This window comes from Lutra lutra, chromosome 6, assembly GCF_902655055.1.
Source record: "Lutra lutra chromosome 6, mLutLut1.2, whole genome shotgun sequence".
NCBI lineage: Eukaryota > Metazoa > Chordata > Mammalia > Carnivora > Mustelidae > Lutra > Lutra lutra.
Window position 1 is genome coordinate 88,723,536 of NC_062283.1, and position 8,058 is coordinate 88,731,593.

At 40.3% G+C, this 8,058-nt stretch overlaps 1 pseudogene; it reads right to left on the reverse strand.

The window, feature by feature from the left end:
* Positions 1-517: 517 nt before the first annotated feature.
* On the reverse strand, positions 518-4,631 carry LOC125101632 (serine/threonine/tyrosine-interacting protein-like; annotated as a pseudogene).
* Positions 4,632-8,058: the final 3,427 nt, after the last annotated feature.

The window sequence follows — 8,058 nt, forward strand, 5'->3', positions numbered from 1 at the left end:
GCTTATTTTGGACAGATGTTTCCTTGGTTTTTCACATGTGGTCAGCCACCAGTTGGCGTCTAGTCATGTCCCAAGCTGTTCCTTTGAAAAATGGTCTCCACTAATTCAGTATCAGCTTAAGGACTTGGGTATTGGGTTCCACCCAGTCTACTGGTTGCCTGTGGGTGCAAGTTACACTGAGGAAGCAGCAGGGCCCAAGGATTAATAATGCAGGCTTGGGAGTCATTCCAACCCCCACTTGCTAGTTACGGAACTCCCCAACGAGTTGCTTCAGCTCCTTTGCCTTAATTCCCTCATCTGTAAGGTGGAGAAAACAGTAGCATCCATCCCACAAGGTCCTTGGGAGATTTAAATGAAGCAAGACATGCCAAGGGCTTGGAGTAACACTGGCCCAGTGGACATGCCCATATTTTCTTTCTTGTTTTGTTTTGTTTTTACCATTTTACATTATTATTGTCTCTAGTATTTTCTTCCTTCCCAGGTAGAAATTCACATCCTCTATAGTGTTGCTCCTGAGTCAGTCATTGTGTGCCGTCCCCACTTGAATGTTTCCAAAATCATCTTCTTCTTCGTGTTTTCTTTGCAAACTGCCCGTGGGTCGAGAATGAACAGATAATGACCTTTCTATCTGGAGTGATGACATCATCTGTTTCGTTAATTTTGCCAGGTAGATGGCTTCGTATTCTTGAAGTTGATGGACAAATCCAGCATTAGGATTAATACAAAATCTTTCTGGAACATCAGCAGATGTATCTCTTCATTCCAGATGTTTCCATACTGTATGTAATAACAGAGGCAGCACTCCTGGAGATCCCTGCATTTCCATGGACAGTAAATTTTTCTCCACCAATAAATTCTTTAATTATGGGAAAATGATGTATTCTATTTTCAACTGGATTATCTCAATACCCAATACTAAATAAATAGCTAAATAATTGTTGAAAGGTTGACTTAACAAAGTTTGCTTCAATATTTTGTCTTTTGCATATTATAGGGGTTAATCCATGTTTCTGTAGTATAGGTAAGCTTGCTTTTCCATAGCAGAAGAATATGGGCCTAAAAACAATCCAGGTAAAATTTCCTGCATCTCTCTTCTCATTGGGTAGGTCCATTCCTCAGGCATCTTCCTTGCCCTGCAGGAGCGAGGCGACCCCCAGCTTCAGGTCCCCCTGACCTTCAGGCTAGAGCCCTGGGGCTTGTGGGTAAGGTGCGAGTGGGAGTTATCTGGTCTCCTATTGCAGATGCTGGCTGCCAGTGGCAGAGAAAGGAAGGAGGGCAAGTGAGCTGGAGGACCAACAGTGGGCAGCCAGCTTACAACTAACACATGCAGACTAAAGGGTCCCAGCAACTCTGGCAATGATGACAGGGAAGAGGAGGGCTGGGGGGTTGCTCATACCCGGCTCATACCCATGCTGCTGCTGTCTCCCTCCCCCTGAGTCTCTACACCCCTCAGGCCCCATAGCCTTGGGCACAAGCAAGAGCCCTAGCAAATATTTCCTTTACTGACACCTAAACAAGCTGTCTCCAGCAGGTGCACTGGTAGCTCAGTGCTCTGATTTTCCGTAAAGAGGAGAAATGCACATTGAAAGCCAAGCCTGAGGTTGAACAGAGCTATTTCAAGACCTCTGATATTATTTAGACCCAATATGTTGTTTCTCCCGGTTCCACATACTGATAGCCACTTTATCACATACATACCCTGCTCCTCCAGAGCCCACCCCCCACACACATATGTACATGTTGATGAGCACATGTGATCTGGGGAGTTAACATTTAGGCTGACAGGAAGTTGGGTTCTTGGTTAGATTTTCCCACAAATTCTGTTAAAATGTATATAGTCACGACTGCTTAAATGTTTAGCTAAAGTTATGATAACAAGGGAATACTTTAAATCTAGCATCTCTCACTCTTGGCCTAATGAGGACATTCTAGGGAATACATACATCCACACGCCACTCTGGAGTGATGTAACCCAGGCGAATGAGATCGTGGTGTGAAGCATTTTGTGGTCTTAGTAGGAAGTTTGGAATAGACGTGGAAGGACATGGTGTTCATGGAAATAACCTCGCAGATGACTTCAATGACTTCTGCAATAGCAAAACTCCAAGGGTGTTTGTACTCTAAGGTTGTAGATAGTCTACAGAAGACACATGAGATCACTGTAGTTAATGCTGGACTCTCCGTAGGGCCTCTTAATGGATACTTTGCTATTTTTACCTCTTCATCTGGTCTTATTTCAGCTATATTGAGGTCTGAATGATGATTTAAACAATTGTTTAAAACACAGTGCATTATTCCTGTCACAATGAAATCAAATTTTTATTTTCAGCCTATATTTAAAATTGTATCCTTTCACTGAACAGAATTGATTTCACTGAACAGACTTGTAAATAACGCCCTGTGATGCTTTAAATGAATACGTGGGTCTACTTTTGTAGGCATTTATAAATTTTATAAATTATATTTATAAAATATAATGTCAAATCGGAAAAAAAGGTACTAAATAAACACTACTATTCACACACACATCTCTTCCATATCATGTCTGAGAAACTTCTGCTCAAATTAACCCCCATGGAATAAAAGTCTGTGCAAACAGATGGACTTTGCACCTTGCCCTAAGGGTCAGCTGGCTGGAGGACTGTAAGCTTGGCAGCAAAGCTCTTCATCAAGGACCTTCCCATAAGAAAAGCTTCATCTTCATCTCAATTCAAGCGACATGAATAGGACTTGGCTTCCATCATAGACACAGCATTCAGCGATGGTTCCAAAGGATCCTGTTAGGGCTGAAGTTGGTGGCACTGATGATGATGGCCCGGAGGTTGCAAAGCATGTTAGAGCTTCCCAGGCATTTTCACGTGCAATCTCATGATTGATACATGCAACCTTATAGAGTAAAAAAATGTATATGCAAAGTACTTTTTCAGGTTAAAAAAAAAAAGCCATATCATTCAATCTGGATTGGTGAATTTCTCACATCAAAAGAACTCTAAAATGTATTTGAATATGTCTCAAAAATGCAATTTTAACATTTTTTAATGTGTAATCCAGACTAGTAAAAATACCAGCAACATTCATTTGGGGGCCACAGAACACCCAAGTCATTCAAACACAACACACTGGATACCCCTCTACTGACACAGCCAGAAGAAGAAGTAACAGGAAATAGGGTTGTCATCAAGGACCGGTAAGCAGTGATGCGTGCTGCAGCTGCGTTATTCTAAGGGAATCTGATTTTCCCCCAGAAGAAAATTCAGGAATATGATTATTTCCTCTCTCTTCCCTGAGTCTGTGGACAATACCCATTTTCTGTTCTCAAGTGGGAATGCTTGCCTCACTGTGTGTTTGGCAGAGTACAAAGTATGTTTCTGAACAGAAGTGCCTATGGGATCTTCTCTATGACCATCGTAGAGTTCAAAAGAACTTTGTTCAGGATCGCCTAATTTTTTTTTTCTTTCTCTTCTTCCCCTCCCCCCCTCAACCATTGTTGGAGTGTCACATGGGCATCTCTCTCATCTCTCAGATTGATGGCATCGTCTAGGACTTCCCACATAGACAAGATAAACGAAAGGCTTCCATGGACAGGTATGTAACTGTGGAGACAGCAGTGCCGCAGAAGAGGCCTCCAGATCAGAAAGAATGTCTGTCCCACAGTCAACTCTCTGGCTCTGCAGTCACCTTTGACATGACTTGCTGAATAGGAGTTTGTTTTCCAATTTCCATGGTTCAGCCATAGGCCATGCAAAGTAAATACTAATAAATGAGCAACAGTAGGTTCAAAGGAACATAAGACTAGAATCCCTCCTCCTTTGGAAGACAGTTTGGGTTGCATTCACATGTGAATCAATCTGTTTGGGGTCTTTGAAGTGACTTTGATTAAGAGTTGTAGCCCAATAGTAGTGAAGTGGGCAGGGTCATCCAAAGAATTGGCAGTTCCAATATGGATGCGTGGCCTGTGCACCACATCCAGAAAGAGCCCCAGGTAATGGCCTTATACACAGAGTGTTTTCAGCTTCAGAAAAACAGATCAGGAACTCATTCTCCATGGAGGTTTGCATGGAAGTGGGTTTTGTTTGAAGTAAAGAAAATATTCCATGAAATTTCATGTTTTTATAGATCAGCTTTGAATTAATTTGTAGTCCATTAAAATTTTAGGTGCTCTTTAATAAGCAAAAAGCAATAATTTCCCCTTAAAAGGAGGCAGTTTATATATTTTCAATAGACATACTTTATCTGTTTATGAATAAAACCAAAAAATAATAATGCTCCGAATTTCAGGAACCACATAAAATCAAACACAGTGTATGAAACTCTCCTTAAATGTATTAGAAATGCTAAAATTAATGAATATTTAGATTTTGTTAAGATGGTTATTTGTAAATTTTGGGAGAAGAAGAAAAATAGCAATTTGTTGAATGACTAAAATTTCCGTCTCCTTCACCTCAAAAGAAGAATCTTGAAAATAATTTAAGAACCTGTTTCTTTGCTTTTTGTCTTGAATTCAAGTTTTTATAAAATTTGCATCTGCTTCATTCATGTTTTCCAATTTAACCTAATATTTTCTTCACTTTAAAATGCCTTCTACTGCTTACTTTGACAAACTGTGGAATTACCTTCTGATTCTCCAACATCGTTTAATTTTGAAAGCCCAACAAAGAGGAAATAGTTGAGACCAGTAGTAGAGCTATCATAGTGGAAAGAACATGGGTCAGAGAGAAATTAAAAACTAAGTGACCTGGGTCAGTTTCTCCACCTTTCAGGACTTAGTTTTATTATCTGAAAAAAATGAGACCATGGTACTTCTTGCTGAGTTGTTCTGAAAATTAGAAACAAAAAAGTCCGGACCATTAACTACACAGTTTTTTGTTCAACAATGGCATTTGTTAACATTACATTTCTTAGGCCAGTTTTCAGATTTTCATCAGCTCTACCTCCAGTCCAGTTTTCTTTGAGGCTGGCACTGTTTTGGCTTGGGACACTACTATGTCTCAATGCATATATTTTCATTTGCATATACTATGTCCCATGCATATATTTCCAGTTTTCATGGGACTTAAGCCACAAATATACAAATATACAATTGATTTTCAAATTAGTTTCTCTTACGGTTGGTCACTTATACTATGAATAACTGTGATTGATGTATATGGCAACAGTACTGTGTAATTATTGGCTTAAAGTAGAAAGAGGACAAACACACTCCCTTCTTTTTTTTTTATATATTTTTTTTATTTTTTATAAACATATATTTTTATCCCCAGGGGTACAGGTCTGCGAATCGCCAGGTTTACACACTTCACAGCACTCACCATAGCACATACCCTCCCCAATATCCATAACCCCACCCCCCTCTCCCAACCCCCTCCCCCCATCAACCCTCAGTTTGTTTTGTGAGATTAAGAGTCACTTATGGTTTGTCTCCCTCCCAATCCCATCTTGTTTCATTTACTCTTCTCCTACCCCCTTAACCCCCCATATTGCATCTCCTCTCCCTCATATCAGGGAGATCATATGATAGTTGTCTTTCTCCGATTGACTTATTTCGCTAAGCGTGATACCCTCTAGTTCCATCCACGTCGTCGCAAATGGCAAGATTTCATTTCTTTAGATGGCTGCAAAGTATTCCATTGTGTATATATACCACATCTTCTTTATCCATTCGTCTGTAGATGGACATCTAGGTTCTTTCCATAGTTTGGCTATTGTAGACATTGCTGCTGTAAACATTCGGGTGCACGTGCCCCTTTGGATCACTACGTTTGTATCTTTAGGGTAAATACCCAGCAGTGCAATTGCTGGGTCATAGGGTAGTTCTATTTTCAACATTTTGAGGAACCTCCATGCTGTTTTCCAGAGTGGTTGCACCAGCTTGCATTCCCACCAATAGTGTAGGAGGGTTCCCCTTTCTCCGCATCCTCGCCAGCATCTGTCATTTCCTGACTTGTTAATTTTAGCCATTCTGACTGGTGTGAGGTGATATCTCATGGTGGTTTTGATTTGTATTTCCCTGATGCCGAGTGATATGGAGCACTTTTTCATGAACACACTCCCTTCTAACAAGACTATGATCATCCAGTTAGTTGAGAATTGTCTAGCTAGTGTGGGGAAATCACAATCTCCTTTCCTCAGCTGCAGAGAGCTGAAAGTCATCGCACTCTCCATCTTCCTGGCAAGAGTCTGGTTCTTTTCATCTCTGACCAAAAAGGGGTAAGTACCATTATTCTTATTTAAATTAAATTAATTTAAATTTAAATCTTATTCAAATGTTATTTTCTAAAAAAAACGGAAAGCTCTGTCCACATTGTGAGAAGATAGATTGGCTGATTGCTTATTAATCTTTAGGAGACACTGAGGGCCCCAAGGTAATGAGACTCTGAATAACCATACAGCTCTTGAGTAGTTCTTACATAGGCAGCAGGAGCTTCGGCCCTTTGAGTCCACCAAGATGAGACCCAGCAGAGTTGGTGACTAAGACCCCTGGGCACACAGCATAAAGCAAACCTGGATTGAAGGTTACCGGGTACATTCTCACACTGAATTTATGAAGGGTGGGAAAAGCTAGGATACTTGAGGCTTTTCATAGGATAACATGCCAGGTGAAGTCATGAAGACACAATGAGTATTTCTAGACTCTCTTCCCTATGTTTGAGCTCATCAGTTTGTCCTTATCAATCCCAGCTAACACATGTCGTCACGAATGTGAACGCAGTTTGTGTCACAGACTAATTATCTTGGGCTGTAACATCCCCCACCCCATAAGTCTTTCTTCTAAGGAATTAAAAATACTTCTGTAATTCGCAAAAACACTCCTGCTAGTGGCATTTTGATTTATTGAAGGAAAGAACACTCTTATTTTTCTCCCTTATATCTCCATCCTGCCACATGTTAAAAAAGATCTACTTTCTTCTTTTAACCCAACACTCCTTTAAAAAGCAAAATATTCCAAATTGCCTTTAAAAGTTCAGAAGGAAAGTCTGAGACAATAAGAAGGAATCCTCCTTTATATGCTTTCCTAATAAGATCGGAGATGTTGGGAAATTTCTCTTGATGTGACAGAGACCAGAGTCGGGGAAATTTCATGAAAGCAGAACATTTTAGAGAGAAAAATTAGTAAAGCAAGAATCAGAAGAAAGAAAGATGCTCCTCCACAAAGTAATCAATACTCAAGAGGAAAAGAAAGGAGAATAAGAACTGAGATTTTACGGATTCATGTGGCCTCCTGTCATCTTCTAAAGCCAAGAGAATGGGGGAAAATGCCCACATAAAGGAGAAAAGCGGAGAGAGAGTGCTTTTGCCAGGGGGAGCTGTATCTCAGTGATGACTTGTTTCAGCCATTCCCCATAAAAAAGAAAGCCATAGGGACACCTGGGTGGCTCAGTGGTTAAGCATCTGCCTTTGACTCAGATCACGATCCCAGCATCCTGGGATCCATCCCCTCGTGGAGCCCCGCCTTGGACTCCCTGTTCCTGAGAGAGCCTGATTCTCCCTCTGCCTGCTGCTCCCCCTGCTTGTGCTCTCCCTCTCTCTGTCCAGTAAATAAATGAAATTTTAAAAAAAGAAAGAAAGAAAGAAAGAAAGCCATGTTTTGTTTACTTGCTCATGTACTTCATTAGCTCAAAAAATATTCCTGTTAGAGTTTTATTTGACAATTACAGTTATCATTTCTAACCGGTAACCTTTCATACTTAGTGGAAACCTAATGAACGTTTGCTGCTAAAGCCAACGTTACTATATAATAATCCCTGATTCTGATGATCCTTGATAGTTCTGGTTTTTTCAGATAATGTTCAAATTTAAGATGTCTGATTGTGACCTACATCCTCTAACATGAATTGTTGATTACATTGGATTTGATCTGTGGTTCAGATGTGGTTCCCTCTTACTTGATACAATATTTATCTCTGGTTTACAAAATTATCTCACATGCCTCATTTTTACAATGAGATATATAATATGGTGATTTTGTAGGTGAGTAAACTGAGGCACCAAAGAAGTGGCCAAGCCAGGCCTTCTGGCTCCAAATCGAATGTTCCTTCCACCTATTAGTATTCAAATTAA